Source organism: Triticum aestivum, chromosome 3A, assembly GCF_018294505.1.
Source record: "Triticum aestivum cultivar Chinese Spring chromosome 3A, IWGSC CS RefSeq v2.1, whole genome shotgun sequence".
NCBI lineage: Eukaryota > Viridiplantae > Streptophyta > Magnoliopsida > Poales > Poaceae > Triticum > Triticum aestivum.
The window spans coordinates 715,185,486-715,204,052 of NC_057800.1; the positions used below are offsets into that span (position 1 = coordinate 715,185,486).

General features: G+C 43.8%; 2 non-coding genes across 2 annotated transcripts; both read right to left on the reverse strand.

The window, feature by feature from the left end:
• Positions 1-2,065: 2,065 nt before the first annotated feature.
• On the reverse strand, positions 2,066-2,223 carry LOC123063934 (U1 spliceosomal RNA). The gene has a single exon (XR_006430630.1). It is a non-coding gene; the product is annotated as a U1 spliceosomal RNA (small nuclear RNA).
• A 399-nt stretch (positions 2,224-2,622) lies between these two features.
• Positions 2,623-2,781, reverse strand: LOC123063935 (U1 spliceosomal RNA). The gene has a single exon (XR_006430631.1). It is a non-coding gene; the product is annotated as a U1 spliceosomal RNA (small nuclear RNA).
• Between the last annotated feature and the right edge of the window lie 15,786 nt (positions 2,782-18,567).

Genomic DNA, 18,567 nt, shown 5'->3' on the forward strand with positions numbered 1-18,567 from the left:
CCAACTCCTTAAACCGTGGGATGCCATTCAGGAGGTCATCCTTACGCGGAGTCACACAGACTCTTGGTCATGGTCGTGGGAATCATCAGGCACTTATCTTCCATGTCGGTATATCAGGCTTTATTTACCCCTGCTATTAGTTTTCTGTGCGCTGACGCATGGGCTCCTCTCCGGTGCAATATTTTTCTTTGGCTGCTAATCCGCAAGCGTGTTTGGACATCCGACCGTCTTGCAAGGAGAGACCTTCCGCACAATGCTAGTTGCTCTTTCAGTAATGGGCACGGCGAGGATGTTGACCACTTATTCTCCCGCTGTGCGATCACCGGCATGGTTTGGAGTGCCATGCTGAGCTGGGTTGGCCTCCCACATCTCCAGCCAATAGCCAACTCCACCTCTAAGGAATGGTGGTCCCTCTCTACGTCAACCTTGAAGACTAACAAGAAAAGGGTTTAAACTCCTTGCTCGCCTTGGTCGTTTGGTCTATCTGGAACAAGCGGAATAACAGACTATTCAACAACACTCAACTTCCGCGGCAGACGCTAATTAATTTAATTAGATCTGATCGTGTCTTGTGGGTGCGTGCTGGTGCTAAGCATCTAGGCACCCTCCACCCTATGTAGTTTCTGGTTGACCATGGTTGTTCATTGTCATGACTGGTTGTTCCTGCCTTGTACTAGCACATGTACTGTTTCCTTCTTATTTCTATCTTAATATATGGCAGGCAGTCCTCCTACATGGTTTGGAAAAATAAAATATGTGAGTCACAAACACCAGCAACATTGTGAAACTGTTGTCCTCGAGACCACCAAGAACTCGACGTGGAATAAACCATGACTAGGGCTCCCATGTAAACCTTGAGCAACCTAGAGATTTCACGGTTGGCATAGCAAATACAACATGTGTATGCTTCTAAAAGAAACATCGTATACAAGATAGAGACCAGTGCATGAACACAGACTTAACATAAGACTTAAGACATACAATCCTTTGAACTGAAGGATTTCATAAGTAACAATGGATGTCTAGCCTCACAATCAGAATGAGCGAATAACTTTTGGCCTCCCCGGTCACAATAAAGGCGATGATCTCCTACCTTCGTCAATGAAGGTAGAAAAAAGTCTAGTACTTTCGGTCATGATTAATGAATGATTCAAATACCATCGGTCATGAAAAAAGAGTTGAGTTATGACACAACAATGAATCATGGTGATGATGATCGCGGAAAAATGTATCATGATTTATAGAGTAGATATATCAATATGTCATGATGTTGAGTAGGCACACTACTCATACACAGAAACCATAAATTTCACTCAGCAAGTTTTTTTTTTGAGGGAACACTCAACAAGTATTGATGCTCAAAATAAGTTAAAACTTTGTAGGAAGCTCCCAATAGCACTGGGGTCATGTTACCAAAGTTCGGCTCAAATATATTTTTTGTATCATTCTGACGCGCACCGTGGCCATGTGAACAAACATAATAATGCAGGACATCGAGCTGTTCTTCAAATGATATAGTAGAACTTATAATGGAGCCTTTTACATGTCTCTACTAGACTACTACCCTTCATTACATTTTCAGAGCTAAACTCTTCTTGGTAGATGCAGGCTAATTTTATTATTTCATCTGTGCTGACCTTACAATGTGGAGCACTACCCGCTGGATGTAAGGATTATTTAACTGAAATATGTACAGAGCATTCAGTGAAAATGTACTATGGCCCTAAAATGTTTCAGGCCTGAATCCTTCCGTGTTAAGCTAAGGTTATTTTCTAAGTTAGCACTACTGATGTCGTGGTTCTGCAAGTAGGCAGTCGACTATGCTAATATTGAAAGACTTTTTCCAGGGCCCAAGTCACAAGAATTTACTCATGGTTAATCTGCCAGCGTTGGCCACTTTCGTGAAACGGTGCCTTGCTCTGGACACCTGAATCAAACATGCTGATCCTATGCTGGTTTAATTTTTAATATAATAGGTATTCTCTTCATCATCTTCAAAGCAAAAAGATATCCATAAAAGTTTTTCTATAAAGTTAGTCAATATTATTTTTCATTTTATAACTTGGCAGGGGCCGCGCGAACGCGTACCCCCTCTTACATAAATTTTGACGTCCACTCTCCCAAGGAAGATGGTAGATGAACACAGTCACTATGTGCAATGTGAGCCATTAATCTAGGTCATGAGCCTTTTTGATCACCCATAAACCCCGTCCAGGTAAGTATGTTCAAAGATCGAACTCCTGTAGTTATATACTGTTCTTTTCCGAGGGAATCTTGTTAATCTTTCCGTGTGGGACTAAACCAAACGTAGGGCAAAGGATTCAAGGGCCCAATTGCTCCTGTAGTTTAACTATTCTTTTGTCTCAAAAAAAAAACTATTGCTGCTCAACTTGATCGATCGCCACCCTTTTGTATGCTTGTGTCTCCGATCCGATCAAAACATTGGAAGAACACGACCAAGTGCCGGCTCGTGTCCGTCGTGTGGAGCTCCTCGCCGCGCTCCTTCTCTCATCAATAAAAATAAATAAATTAATAGGTATTCTCTTTTCAAAGCAAAAAAAACACATTCATCACGTTTTTTCTAAAGTGGATGATCAACACAAAGTTTATTTTTATAACTTGGCAGGGGCCGCGCGAACGCGTTCCCCACTCTAACACAAATTTTGACGTCCACTCTCCAAAAGGAGATGGTAGATCAACACATTCACTATGTGCAATGTGAACCATTGATCTAGGCCATGAGCCTTCTTGATTGCCCATAGACTCCGTCCAGGTAAGTATGTTTGAAGGTTGCCCTATCCTCTAGTAATATACTCGTATTTACTGTGTCAATCTTGTTAATGTTTCCGTGTGGGACTAAACCAAACTTAATTAGCTGGTGGCATGGTCTATCTCAACCGAACATCATCGGTCGTAGGCTTAGGACGAACGCTTCAAGGGCCCAGTTGCGTCTAGCCCATTAACACAGAGCCAGCCTCTTGCATGATCTCAAGGGGAAAAAAGGCAGTTTTTTTCAAAAGAGAAAAGTATGTTTTTGGTCCCTCAAGTTCCCACAAAGTATAGACTTGGTCCCTCAAGATTTTTTGGTATGCATTTGGTCCCTTAAGTATCAAAACCGGATAAGTTTGGTCCTAAACCAGATTTTGAGCACGTTGACCGGGTTTGACCGCCACAAAACCGCCCGATAAACAATAAATATGAAAAAGAACTTCGAAAAAATGACAAAAATTTTGCTAGAGCCCATCCAATGTCATTTCATGACAAAATTTTGGTCGCACCTTGCGCACGTAAGCATATTGGACCCCAAAATTTTTCAGAATTTTTTGATTATTTTTTATTGTACTATTCATCAGCCAGATTTTTTTTCTTTTGCCACGAGCTCCTCGAGTGCCGAAAGAGCCCGAAATTTTGTTTGCATATTGCGCATGTAAGCATATTCGACCCCAAAAAATTTAAGGTTTGTTTTATGTTCTTTTTTCAAATTTACTGTTCATCGGGCGGATTTGTGGCGGTCAAAACCGGTCAATGTGCTCAAAATCTGGTTTAGGACCAAACTTATCCGGTTTTGAGATTTGAGGGACCAAATGTATACCAAAAAAATCTTGAGGGACCAAGTCTATACATTGTGGGAACTTGAGGGACCAAAAGCATACTTTTCTCTTCTCAAAATGAAGAACAAGAAAAAGGCAGTATCTTGCTTGACGAGGTCGTAGGGGTAGGGATACCCTGCGATTCCTGCCGTCGTCTTCGGCTTCTCATTGCTCTGAACTGACGAACTTATATGCATGGCTCAAGGTGTACTAAGGCTTCTGGAACCGACGGCCGCCTCAAGGTGTGGGATAGGGGCAAGGCCGGGGCCTCCTGAGCCGGCGCGCACACCCGCTTGGCCGTCCTCGTCGCCCGTGACGGCCTGTCCTGGAGCACTACGTACGCGGCCGGCTCTGACGGGCACGTCCTCGGGTGCGACCGGCACGGCGGCAGGTGGAGCCTCGTGCGTGACGTGAAGGCGCTCGCGAGCGACCTAGTGTGCGCCTGTGCCTGTGCCTGGCCAGCGACCTAGTGTGGGCTCGCTCCACCGACAAGACCAGCGGCCTGTGGCGCCGTCAGTTGTGAGGCGGCCTCGCCAAGGTCGGCGCCAGCAATGGCTATATGGTAGTACATGTTGGCGCAGCCTCCTCCCAGCGCCGCCTCTTCTTCCTCACAATATCTCCCTCTCATGGTTTTGTCTCACACAAGAACTCACACTGGTGAGAAGAACTCAACACACACACATACACACACACACACACACCCCCCAAGGAGAAGACAAGCCTCTAGCTTTGCCAGGGCGCTCTCTCCTTGATGAATACATTGGCTACATCTTTGGTGCTCAACCCTCACGGCCTCCCTTCTCATTACTGAATATGACATATATATACACAAGTGACTCACGCAGGCACTAAACACAGCCAGGCCACTAAGTCACATACTCACACATGACCCCCTCTCTCTCACCTAGAATCGCTCCAGGATCTGCACGATCGGTGGCTTCACAGCTTGTGCGCTAACTAACTTATGCATGCAAAGTAATCAACAGCTAACTACATGCACACCCCTTGACCAGCTAACAACCTCTATGCGGCCACTACTTACCCACGAAGTTGGCTAACCACTTGCATGCATCTAACTAATCCATTCAGCCAGCCGGTTCGCTTTGCGGCCCATGCGCTTGTCGCATCACACGACTTTGCTGCCTCACGCAACACTGCAGTTTCACACTGCCGTCGGCATCTCGCCGTGCTCGCCGCATCGCACGGCAGTTCGGCATATCTCCTTCTTGCCACGCCTTTGTCGAAGCAACACCGGACTAGCTACTCTAGACCATCTACACTATATGCAAAACTTAAAACAAATATGCAGATACAAAACATCAAGATTAGTTCTAACAGTACAGCGGCCGGCTGGACAGGAGCATCAGAGTTTGGTGGGTGCCGAATGGGGCCAACGGCGACGAGCGGACGCGAAGGTGAGTTTTTGTTTTCTTTGGATTGTTGGGCACCGCTGCCTGACTTGATGATTATCGCTGGAAGCAGGATTTAAATTTTAAAAAGTCACACAAACTAGTCATAGGTTGGAGAGTAACTCTACACCAACATAGAGTAAGTTACATGTTTTACGTACGTATCAACCAACGTGGATGACCAGGATTAGAGAAGGGGAGGAAGGGCCCCTACTCCGTCTGAAATTCACGGGGTAGAGAATTATTAGGGAAGTTCACGTAAAAAGTTTTGTAGCTTTAAGTGGATGTAGGATTATCATAAGTTGGGCGTAAAATGGCCCTAAATTGTAAATTATAGCACCTATATACTCTGATTTATATATAGGCTCTGATTTAATATCTCATTACTTCTCCGGAATAAGGTGAGCAGGGAGTCACTCATGTGTTGTAAAATTTACTCCACTATGAACCAACCTGTGATTGGACGGTTAGGAGAACAATGGTATTCTCAGCCCATGAGGGTTCAAGTCCTGGTCCTCGCATTTTCCTGAATTTATTTCACGATTTCCAATGATGTGTGTTTAGTGGGAGTAGACGTTTCCGTCGACTAGATGCGCCTATGGTGTCTTCGTCAGTCTCAAGAATATATGCCGGCTCAGTTTCTCGAAGGTGCTCATAGCTGTAGGATGTGCATGTGTGCGTTCATAGGAGTGATTGTATATGTGTATATGTGTGTGCTTGCGTCTGTACTATGTTAAAAAAAATGGTTTACTCCATTTTAAAACCGTTTTTCTCATGGTAGATGTTAATTTATTTTCAGTTGAAAAAATGGCTAGTTTATTTTCATGTAAACAAGGTTTGATTATTCCATAAAAAAAGGTTTGTTTATTTTTCTAAATCATTATTTACACATCCTTCTTCCCGAAAAACAGTCTTCTTGTATGTCTTATAGTTAGGTGTATTCAGCAAATTAATACTCACCCAACTATGTACAAGGTGGGCCACTAAAAGTTGACAAGGAGCAATTACATGTGTTGAAAGCGAAACACACACACAAACACACACAAAACGATAAAAAGCCAAGGGGTGATGTCTCCTACTCACAATGCCCGAACTATACATGTACATGTCGGGTCTTGGTTTCTATAGCCTCTAAATTTGGATTCCTCTAGAAATGATGAAAATACATCATTTGGAGTGAGTGGATCTTGCACCGCATCTAGTTTTGTTTCTTAGGCTTGGAAGACATTGGGATTTATTATTCCGCATATTGCCATTGTTTAACGAGCTACTTGGTTCAATCAACCTTGTAGAGGATAGGCAGACGGGTATTTCAGACACCATCTACGTGCAATGTCAAGGAATACATGTTATTAGTAGGTACGTAGCATTCTGATCTGCAGCCTGTGTGTCACAAACACCAACAAGACTCTGCCAAGTTTTATTTTAGAAGCCATCAAGAAATTAGTGTGGAATAAACTACGACTAGGGTTCTCCCAAACAAACCTTGAGCCACCTTGTGGTCTCAAGGTCGATATAGCAAATACAACATGTGTATGCTTCTAAATGAAAGATCGCCAACAAGATAGCAATTAGTGCGCAGACACAGACTTTGCAAAAGATCTTTGAATGGAAGGATTTCATGAGTACCAAATGTGGAGTACATAATTATTTGGATCATAGAAAGGAGATCACAAAATTGGTATGAATACCTTTCCTACAGTTCTTGTTCAAGTTCTTAAACAACCAATGCCAATTGTAATGACATGATCATAACTCCCAGTGACCTAACATACCCTTTATGAATATTGACATCACAAAAATGAAGACCAATCATTCAATAGTACCCCCGAGAATGCATCACCTAGCACAAATACCTCTTATATACAATCAATCGGTAGCAGAACAATGATATGTTCTGTTCCATCCATGCGTATACCATCGAGGCGCGACCTCATCTCTGACCCACCACACCCCGTATACCTTTAATATTGTATTTTTTGTAGGGGGGGGGGGGGGGGGAGGAAACGGTAACCGATGATCAATGTCAGCAACGTCAGACACCATGAGGGGTGTACGTTTGGTTGATGTCAAACAGCGACGAGCGGCTGTGAGAAATAAACACTAATGATCATAGACCATGTGTGTTCTTGAGGTGAAGCATCTGATTTGTTTGGCTAGAAAGTGTGTTCTTGAGATAGTTTCTGTTTGATTTTGCACCTTGGTAGCACTGGATGCCTGACGTGGTGATTACTGTAACCGGGATAATTAAATACTTAAAAGAATTAAAGGAACTAGTCATACGTTTTTTTAGACCAGGTCGGGGTCATTGTCAGTTTTGTGATCATGGAATAGTGTTGTTGTGAATTGTTCTGGCCACACAATAGGTGAAGAGTAGGAAAGGTATTCATACTAACTTTTGTGATCAACTTCAATTCTTGATCGAAAGAACTTCCATGCAAAATTTCCTTAAATCGGTGATTGTGTAGTTGCAGGTTGCAGGTTACCGAGGCTTCATAAAATGACCCGATTAATTACATTCCTTTTTAATCCTGCAGATTACATCGGACTAAGTTGCATTGATGGTCATCACCTTGAAACTTCAACTGTTCGCCAATAGGGTATGTCGTAATAGTGGCCATATGGTGACATAACCAAGCCTCGTCTGACAGAGTTCATTATATAGTCTCAAGCTGAATGCTTAGCCCTGTCGGTGACGAACAATGGATGTGTGCCTCATTAGTTAGAAATGTATGAATAATTTCTGGCCTCGTAGATTATCACTTGGAAGAAATTCAATTCACTATGCTATGGGGAAACTATCAACTAGGGTTCCACCTTAGGGTAAAAAATGCCACCGAATTAACAAGATTTTAGCATAAAAATTAGTGGATCCGGGGAGATTGCCTCAAGAAATAGGGGGAGGGAAAGATCCACAAAAAGGAGCTCAATTTGATGGGGATTTGACGGGGTTCCTCTCCTCTGTTCTTTGTTGCTTGGGGAGGCAGCCAATTGAGGGCTGTGATGCGGGTGGGCTCCACATGCGTCCCCCATGGGTTATTACCTCTTCGGCATGATATGTTGCGGTCTATGGTGTCTTCGTCGGGGTTGAGACACCACTGTCGGGGGGCGAAGCTCAGCGTTTCGGCCATGCCACGTCGGACGGCCCATGAGTGGCAACCAAGGCATGAGCAAGGTCCAAACGCCATTGACCTCGGCGTCTCTCGTGTATCGCAAATGCCACTATGGGTGGCACCCCTAAAAGAGGGTCAGATCGTGCAAGACTTTCAAAGTAGACTTTACTCGTGCTAATCTTTTGAAAGGCTAAAACAATGATTTTGGCCCTCGCAGTCGCGGGTGCAGATGATGGGTTGAGGGAGGACGTGGAGCTTAGCGGGCCAGTGACATTTCTAGGCCCAATCAAAAAACCAGATGATTTAGTTGTTTCCACGGGAGTAGTAAGGAAAGCTACCCTAGTTCGTGACCTAAGTTTCATCTTTTTTTCTTTTCGAAAAGGAGGATTACTCCTGGCCCAATGCATGCACACGCCCTAGGATCAGCTGCCGCCATCTTCCACCAACCTCCCTTCAGGAGTGATCAACACATTCACCTTGCCAGGCCATTCTACTGTTGACGTTACCGTGACACCAGACAACGCCTCCATCTTGTGCTTGTCCGTCCACACGCACCCTTCGCAAAATTGCGCTGCACCATGCCGTTCAGACCTGTCGTCGGCCTTGATGTAGATGTAACACCACTCCTCATGTTGTCCCCTCTAGTCAGCTCCTACTCAAAATGATGCTCACATGAGGGAGAACGACACTGAAGGTGCCATCATCGTCCGATCCGGGAGATCTAGATCTTGGGTTTCCCTTAGAACATCCCAAGCGCGGTGAGGCAAGCTGCAACGACGATGCCTCGAGAAGGAAACGATGTCAGACCCGCCGCCATCGTCTGCCATCACCGTAGACGGCGCAATTTTCACCGAAAGTCGCATTGCCCCAATCTCGCAGCTGACTAGATCCATGTGAAGCCTCTGCATGAGGACGAGCGCTACCGCAGACATGCCAGAAGAGAGCCTCCAGCTGCCCCTCACTAGTCCCTCCATAAGGCGTCAGACGGTCAAGGCTAGTCCGTGACAGATCTAGCTAGGATGCCAGATCTGCGGCCACCGTCACCACCCACCTCCAAGCCGAGTAGCCCACCTCACCGGCCTAGGAGCGCCGGCCACCTCCGCCACCCATCTCCAGCAGGACAGTCCACCCCTCCAGCCATGGAACGCCGGGCCCACCACACATATCAGGGGCGTCGTCCGATCTGCTGCCCACGGAAGCTCTGCAAGAGGCGCCCCAGCCGCCTCAGGGATCCCGTTACGATCCACCCGCCTGGATGCCTTTGGCCCTAAGTTTCATCTGAGAGCTAGGAAAGATATGGACGTTAAATCGATGAACCATAAGTGGAGACGTAAGCGGGATGGGATTAGGTTTAGTTTTACTGTCCTAAATGTGTTTAAAAAATCAATACTCACCTAACAGTGCACAATGCAGGCCACTTTTAGTTGACTAGGAACAAGTACATGTGCTGATATTGAGGAAACACATGGACCCATGAGCCAATAAATAGGTAAGCATTGAGGTGATGGGATGTGCCCCATGACTCCTGTGGCGCCCCCTCCCCCCCCCCCCCCCCCGGTGGGCGACCCGGGAGGGCGCCGCCGCAACCTAGGGGTTCCCTTCCCCGCTGCCCTTCCCCTCGCCGCCGTCGACGGGCGACACCGAGCAAAGCCCTTGTGGCGTTGGCGGCGGCGGGGCTGCTCGTCACCTGCTCTGCGAGGTGGGATGCGGGGCTCCTTCTCCTCAATAGCGCCGTAGGGCAGCAGATCACTTCCGTCCCTAGTGCCTTCCCCTGACGCCCTGCTAGCTCGACGGAGTGGCACCCCTCTGGTGGTCCGGCGTCCCTGGCATGGGCGCTGCCTCCTGATAACCCACAAGAATAAGGGATCAATTATAGCCTCTTTCGATAAATAAGAGTGTCGAACCCAACTAGGAGCTAAAGGTAGAACATATATTCGCTCAAGTTCTATCGACCACCGATACAACTCTACGCACGCTTAACGTTCGCTTTACCTAGAACAAGTATGAAACTAGAATTACTTTGTAGGTGTGACGGGATAGGTTTGCAAGAATATAAAGAGCACGTAAATAAAAACTAGGGGATATTTTAGGTAAAGAAGCAATAAAGTTAGTATAGCGAGTGTGGAAAAGTGGTGGTAGGAGTTGCAAAATTGTCCCTAAGCAATTTACTACTTTACTAGACTGATAGCAAGTTTTATATGGGAGAGGCCACTGCTAGCATATCATCTCTGACTTGGAATTCTATGCACTTATGATTGGAACTATTAGCAAGCATCCGCAACTACTAACGTTCATTAAGGTAAAACCCAACCATAGCATTAAAATATATTGGTCCCCCTTCAATCCCGTATGCATCAATTTCTATGCTAGGTTGAAGCTTCTGTCACTCTTGCCCTCCAATACATAGTCTTATCAACATACAACTAACCCTATGGTGTGATCCACGCGCGCGCTCATATGATGGGCACCAAAGGACAACAACATAACCACAAGAAAATTAAATCAATCATAGTAATTCACCAATCACCGATAGGACAACGAAAATCTACTCAGACATCATAGGATGGCAACACATCATTGGATAATAATATGAAGCATAAAGCACCATGTTCAAGTAGAGGGTACAGCAGGTTGCGGGAGAGTGGACCGCTGTAGATAGAGGGGGGAAGGTGATGGAGATGTTGGTGAATATGGCGTGGGTGTTGGTGTAGATTGCGGTGACGATGATGGCCCCCGGCGGCATTCCGGCGCCACCGAAAGTGAGGGGGAGAGAGCCCCCCTTCTTCTTCTTCTTCTTCTTCTTCCTTGACCTTCTCCCTAGGTGGGAGAAGGGTTTCCCCTCTGGTCCATGGCCTCCATGGCATGGGAGGGGCGAGAGCCCCTCCGAGATTGGATCTGTCTCTCTGTCTCCCTCTGTTTTTGCGTTCTGTGATTCTGCCCTTTCACCGTTTCTTATATATCTGAAGATCCGTAACTCTGATTGGATTGAAACCTTCACCCAGATTTTTCTCCTAAAATTAGCTTTCTTGCGGCCAAAGAAGAGTAGCAACCGCCTTACGGGGGCCCCACGAGGGTCAGGGGCGCGTTCCCATACCTCGTGGCCCCCTCGGGCACCTTCTCGCGTTGATTCTTCTTCCCATATTTCACAAATATTCCAAAAATATTCTCCGTCCGTTTTTATTCCGTTTGATATGGAGTTTTTGTGAAACAAAAAACATGCAACAAACAGGAACTGGCATTGGGCACTAGATCAATATGTTAGTCCTAAAAATAGTATAAAAAGTTGCCAAAATTATATGAAAGTTGTAGAATATTGGCGTGGAACAATCAAAAATTATAGATACGATGGAGACGTATCACCTCCTGGCGGCGGATCTGAGTACTCCCAGATTGGATCGGGGATGGAGGCTTTGGAGATGGGAGTGGCCGGTGGCCCTGCGGGATGGCGGTGGTGGTGCATCTAGTGGTCAGGCTCCGCATAGGTGGAGGTGCCGGCGGCAGCATCATGTGCACAGCCTGGTGGTGGTGGCGGCCGTGCATAGGAGTTGGATTCCTTCGAACAGATCTGGGTGAAAACTTGCCTTCGGCTACTGCCAAGGCCGACGGTGGCGGCGCTATATGCATCGTTCCCTTCTTGAAGGCATCACCGTGGAAAAGTTCAAGGCCACTCTCTGCTACCTCTGGGAGGAACCCTAGATCAGATGATCGAATGACGGCGACGCTCTGGTGTTGTTCACCCCTTGGGGCATCTTTCTTGGAGGTACGCACGTGATCGAGGGACCAGAGGACGGATTCTTTGGTGGAGTGGTGCGTCATTGATAACCAACAAGTATAGGGGATCGTAACAGTTTTCAAGGGTAGGGTATTCAATCCAAATTTATTGATTCGACACAAGGGGAGCCAAAGAATATTCTCAAGTAGTAGCAGCTGAGTTGTCAATTCAACCACACCTGGATAACTTAATATCTGCAGCAAAGTATTTAGTAGCAAAGTAATATGATAGTAGTGGTAACGGTGGCAAAAGGTAAGGTAGCAAAAGTAATATTTTTGGTGTTTTATAGTGATTGTAACAATAGCAACAGAAAAGTAAATAAGCGAAGAACAATATGTGAAAAGCTCATAGGCAATGGATCGGTGATAGAGAATTATGCCGGATGTGGTTCATCATATAACAGTCATAACATAGGGTGACACAGAACTAGCTCCAATTCATCAATGTAATGTAGGCATGTATTCCGAATATAGTCATGCGTGCTTATGGAAAAGAACTTGCATGACATCTTTTGTCCTACCCTCCCGTGGCAGCGGGGTCCTATTGGAAACTAAGGGATATTATGGCTTCCTTTTAATAGAGTACCTGACCAAAGCATTAACACATAGTGAATATATGAACTCCTCAAACTACGGTCATCACCGGGAGTGGTCCCGATTATTGTCACTTCGGTGTTGCCGGATCATAACACATAGTAGGTGACTATAGACTTGCAAGATAGGATCAAGAACTCACATATATTCATGAAAACATAATAGGTTCAGATCTGAAATCATGGCACTCGGGCCCTAGTGACAAGCATTAAGCATAGCAAAGTCATAGCAACATCAATCTCAGAACATAGTGGATACTAGGGATCAAACCCTAAAAATACTAACTCGATTACATGATAAATCTCATCCAACCCATCATCGTCCGGCAAGCCTACGATGGAATTACTCACGCACGGCGGTGAGCATCATGATATTGGTGATGGAGGATGGTTGATGATGATGACGGTGACGGATTCCCCTTTCCGGAGCGCCGAACGGACTCCAGATCAGCCCTCCCGAGAGAGTTTAGGGCTTGGTGGCGGCTCCGTATCGTAAAACGCGATGAATCTTTCTCCTTTATTTTTTCTCCCCGAACACGAATATATGGAGTTGGAGTTGAGGTCGGTGGAGCTCCAGGGGGCCCACGAGGCAGGGGGCGCGCCCCCACCCTCGTGGCTAGGGTGTGGGCCCCCTGGCCTTGATTCTTTCGCCAGTATTTTTTATTATTTCCAAAAATAATCTCCGTGGAGTTTCAGGTCATTCCGAGAACTTTTGTTTCTGCACATAAATAACACCATGGCAATTCTGCTGAAAACAACGTCAGTCCGGGTTAGTTCCATTCAAATCATGCAAGTTAGAGTCCAAAACAAGGGCAAAAGTGTTTGGAAAAGTAGATACGACGGAGACGTATCAACTCCCCCAAGCTTAAAACTTTGCTTGTCCTCAAGCAATTCAGTTGACAAACTGAAAGTGATAAAGAAAAACTTTAACAAACTCTGTTTTCTCTTGTTGTTGTAAATATGTAAAGCCAGCATTCAAGTTTTCAGCAAGGATTATGAACTAGCCATATTCACAATAATATTTAGGTCTCATGTTTACTCATATCAATGGCATAATCAACTAGCGAGCAATAATAATAAATCTCAGATGACAACACTTTCTCAAAACAATCATGATATGATATGACAAGATGGTATCTCGCTAGCCCTTTCTAAGACCGCAAAACATAAATGCATAGCACCTTTAAAGATCAAGGACTGACTAGACACTGTAATTCATGGTAAAAAAGATCCAGTCAAGTCATACTCAATGTAAACTAACAGTAATGGATGCAAATGACAGCGGTACTCTCCAACTGGTGCTTTTTAATAAGAGGATGATGACTCAACATAAAAGTAAATAGATAGGCCATTCGCAGAGGGAAGCATGGATTTGTAGAGGTGCCAAAGCTCGGTTTTGAAATAGATATGAATAATATTTTGAGCGGTATACTTTCATTGTCAACATAACAACCAAGAGATCTCGATATCTTCCATGCTACACACAGTATAGGCGGTTCCCAAACAGAATGGTAAAGTTTATACTCCCCCTCCACCAACAAGCATCAATCCATGGCTTGCTCAAAACAACGAGTGCCTCCAACTAACAACAGTCCCAGGGGGAGTTTTGTTTGCAACTATTTTGATTTGATTTGCATAACGCATGGGACTAGGCATCCCGGTGACCAGCCATTTTCTCGTGAATGAGGAGCGGAGTTCACTCCTCTTGAGAATAACCCGCCTAACATGGAAGATACGGACAGCCCTAGTTGATACATGTGCTATTCGAGCATACAAAATAGAATTTCATTTGAAGGTTTAGAGTTTGGCACATACAAATTTACTTGGAACGGTAGGTAGATACCGTATATAGGTAGGTATGGTGGACTCATATGGAATAACTTTGGGGTTTATGGGATTGGATGCACAAGCAGTATTTCCGCTTAATACAGGTGACGGCTAGGAAAAGACTGGGAAGCGACCAGCTAGAGAGCGACAACGGTCATGAACATGCATTAAAATTAATCAACACCGAATGCAAGCATGAGTAGGATATAATGCACGATGAACATAAATATCGTAGAGGCTATGTTGATTTTGTTTCAACTACATGCGTGAACATGTGTCAAGTCAAGCCACTCGAATCGTTCAAAAGAGGATACCACCCTATCATACCACATCACAACCATTATAAGGTCCTAGCTAATTAAGCATGGCATGAGCAACTATAATCTCCAATTGTCATTGCAAACATGTTTATTCATAATAGGCTGAATCAGGAACGATGAACTAATCATATTTACAAAAACAAGAGAGGTCGAGTTCATACCAGCTTCTCCCATCTCAATCAGTCCATCATATATCGTCATAATTGCCTTTCATTTGCACGACCGAATAGTGTGGATAATAATAATAGTGCACGTGCATTGGACTAAGCTGGAATCTGCAAGCATTCAATTCAAGAGAGAAGACAAGGTAATATGGGCTCTTTGTTAGATCAACAATAATGCATATGAGAGCCACTCAATCATTTTAATCATGGTCTTCTCCCCTCGACCCCCAAAGAACAAGAAAAGAAATAAAACTATTTACACGGGAAAGCTCCCAACAAGCAAAAGAAGAACGAGAAACCTTTTTGGGTTTTCTTTTTAGTTACTACTACTACATGCATGAAAAGTAAAGTAGCTAAAAAGCTACAACAATTTTTTTCTTAAGGTTTATCGAACACACAAGAAGAAAGCATAAAAAGGAAAATAAACTAGCATGCATGATACAATGAAAAAGTATGAGCATCGACAACTAGCATGAGTGTGTAAACATTGATGTAATGTCGGTGAGAAATACATACTCCCCCAAGCTTAGGCTTTTGGCCTAAGTTGGTCTATGGCCACGGCTGGCCTGGCGGATATCTAAAGTTGTAGTTGGGGTCGTACTGAGATACAACGGCTATTGCATCTTGGGCTGCAGCGTGGAGGCGAGCTGTCTCAGTCCTCCTCTCATACTCGTTCGCCTCTTCCCTGGTTATGACATATCTCCCTTTTGCCTGAAAGTTAAAGAAAGTAGGAGCAGGGAGAGCGACGTGATAGGTGCGTCGTCTGTCAAAGATTAGTCAGTACTGGAGAAACTAATCATTCCTCTCAACAAATTGATGATGAACCATAGCCTCATAATCTAAATAAGCAGGAGGCAACTCAATATCGTACCCACGTATGGATATGTCAAGAAAATTAGCTAGACGGGTTGCATAAATTCCACCAAAGAAATCTCCATTAAATCTATTATTATGCAACCTACGTGCAACAATGGCTCCCAAATTATAATGTTTATCTCATAATACAGCACTCCTGAGAACACCGAGGTCAGGGACACACATGTGACATGCTTCATCCTTACCATTTATGCACCTACCTATGAAGGGAGCAAAATAATGTATAGCAGGAAAATGAATGCTCCCTATGATAGCTTGTGTTATATCTCTAGATTCCCCCACAGTTATACTAGCAAGAAAATCTCTAAACTCATATTTGCCAGGCTCACTAGTGCTACCCCATTGTGGAAGTTTGCAAGCAGTATTAAAATCCTCTAAGTCCATAGTATAAGAATTTTCATAATGATCAAATAGGACGGTTTGCGAATTGCGTGATGATGAAAATTCAAACCTTCTCACAAAGGAATCAGTGGGATAGTGGTATTGGTGGCACTTATCTGCCTCGAAGCTCTCAAGATCGGCATTACGCACATACACGTTAAATTCTTCCTTGTTTCCTGCTCGATCCATAAAGTCCTGTGACAGCCATTCACAAGCCCGCACCTGAGCTTCCCTCGGTGGTTCATCATCGGCATCGCGTATTGCGAGCCTGGGTCCTTGCTTCCTTGAAGGACCACCTTGGTACATTTTCCTAAACATATTTCTTCCTCTGAAAAATTTCAGAAATTTTTAGTAACTTCAAAATAAAAGTGAACCAAACTCAAGAAAATTGATAGCAACTACTCCCACAAGTGCCTAGAGGATATATCATGCATTAAAACTACTTTTGACCATATAAATTTGACATGCAAGCTCAAGAACATGGTCACCTAGGAAGCACAAATTTGCAACGAATAAAGCATTAGAACAAAAACTATTTGGACCAATGGAGGAGTCACATACCAAGGAACAATCCCCCAAAATGAGCTAGAACTCGTGCTTGAGCTGGGCTGTGATTTTTTTGGGAGGAAGAAGAAGTGTGTGGGTGCAGGAATAAGTGGAGGGGAGCCACCATGGGCCCACGAGGCAGGGGGGCGCGCCCTGGACCCTCGTGGCTAGGTGCTTGCTCCCCCTGTTGTGTTCTCAGTGCCAGATATTCTCAAATATTCTAGAAAAAATCATATTTAAATTTTAGGGCATTTGGAGAACTTTTATTTTCGGGGTATTTTTTTATTGCATGGATAATTCAGAAAACAGACGGAAATTACTATTTTTTCTTTATTTAATATAAATAATAGAAAGTAAAAAGAGGGTACAGAGAGTTGTGTTTTCTAAGTTCATCCATCTCATGATCATCAAAAGGAATCAACTAACAAGGTTGATCAGGTCTTGTTAACAAACTCATTCCGAATAACATGGAACCGAAGAATTTTCGAATAACACTAGGTTACCTCAACGGGGATATGCACATCCCCAACAATAAGAATATCATATTTCTTCTTGACAGTAGGAAGAGGAAATTCAAAACCTCCAATAATGATTGTTGAAAATTTTGCAATAGAATTTATACTGTGGACTTGAGGTTGTTTCCTCAGAAAGTGTACCGTATGCTCATTACCATGAACACGAAAAGTGACATTGCCTTTGGTGCAATCAATAACAGCCCCTGCAGTATTCAAAAAGGGTCTTCCAAGAATAATAGACATACTGTCGTCCTTGGGAATATCAAGAATAACAAAGTCCGTTAAAATAGTAATGTTTGCAATCACAACAGGCACATCCTCACAAATACCGACAGGTATAGCAGTTGATTTATTAGCCATTTGCAAAGATATTTTAGTAGGTGTCAACTTATTCAAATCAAGTCTACGATATAAAGAGAGAGGCATAACACTAACACCGGCTCCAAGATCACATAAAGCAGTTTTAACATAGTTTCTTTTAATGGAGTATGGTATAGTTGGTACTCCGGGATCTCCAAGTTTCTTTGGTATTCCTCCCTTAAAAGTGTAATTAGCAAGCATGGTGGAAATTTCAGCTTCCGGTATCTTTCTTTTATAAGTAACAATATCTTTCATGCACTTAGCATAAGGATTCATTTTAAGCATATCAGTCAAACGCATACGCAAAAAGATAGGTCTAATCATTTCAGCAAAGCGCTCAAAATCCTCATCATCCTTTTTCTTGGATGTCTTAGGAGGAAAAGGCATGGGTTTCTGAACCCAAGGCTCTGTTTCCTTACCGTGCTTCCTACCAACAAAGTCTCTCTTATCATAACATTGATTCTTTGATTGTGGGTTATCAAGATCAACAGCAGGTTCAGCTTCTACATCATTATCATTGCTAGCTTGAGCATCAACATGAACATTATCTTTAACATTATCACTAGTTTCATGTTCATTACCAGATTGTGTTTCAGCATCAGAAATAGAGATATCATTGGGATTCTCAGGTGTGTCAATAACAGGTTCACTAGAAGCATGCAAAGTCCTATCATTTTTCTTTTTCTTCCTCTTAGAAGGACTAGGTGCACCAATATCATTTCTCTGAGAATCTTGCTCAATTATCTTAGGATGGCCCTCAGGATACAAAGGTTCCTGAGTCATTTTACCACCTCTAGTCATAATTCTAACATCATTATCATTTTTCTTACTATTTAATTCATTGAGAAAATCATTCTGAGCATTAAGTACTTGTTCTACTTGAGTGGTAACCATAGAAGCATGTTTACTAATGAGTTTAAGTTCACCTTTAACTCTAGACATATAATCACCCAAGTGTTCAATCATATAAGCATTTTGTTTCAATTGTCTACCAAAATAACCATTGAAGTCTTCTTGCTTAACCATAAAGTTATCAAACTCATCAAAACATTGGCTAGCAAACTTAGTAGGAGGGATTTCAGCTTTATCATATCTATAGAGA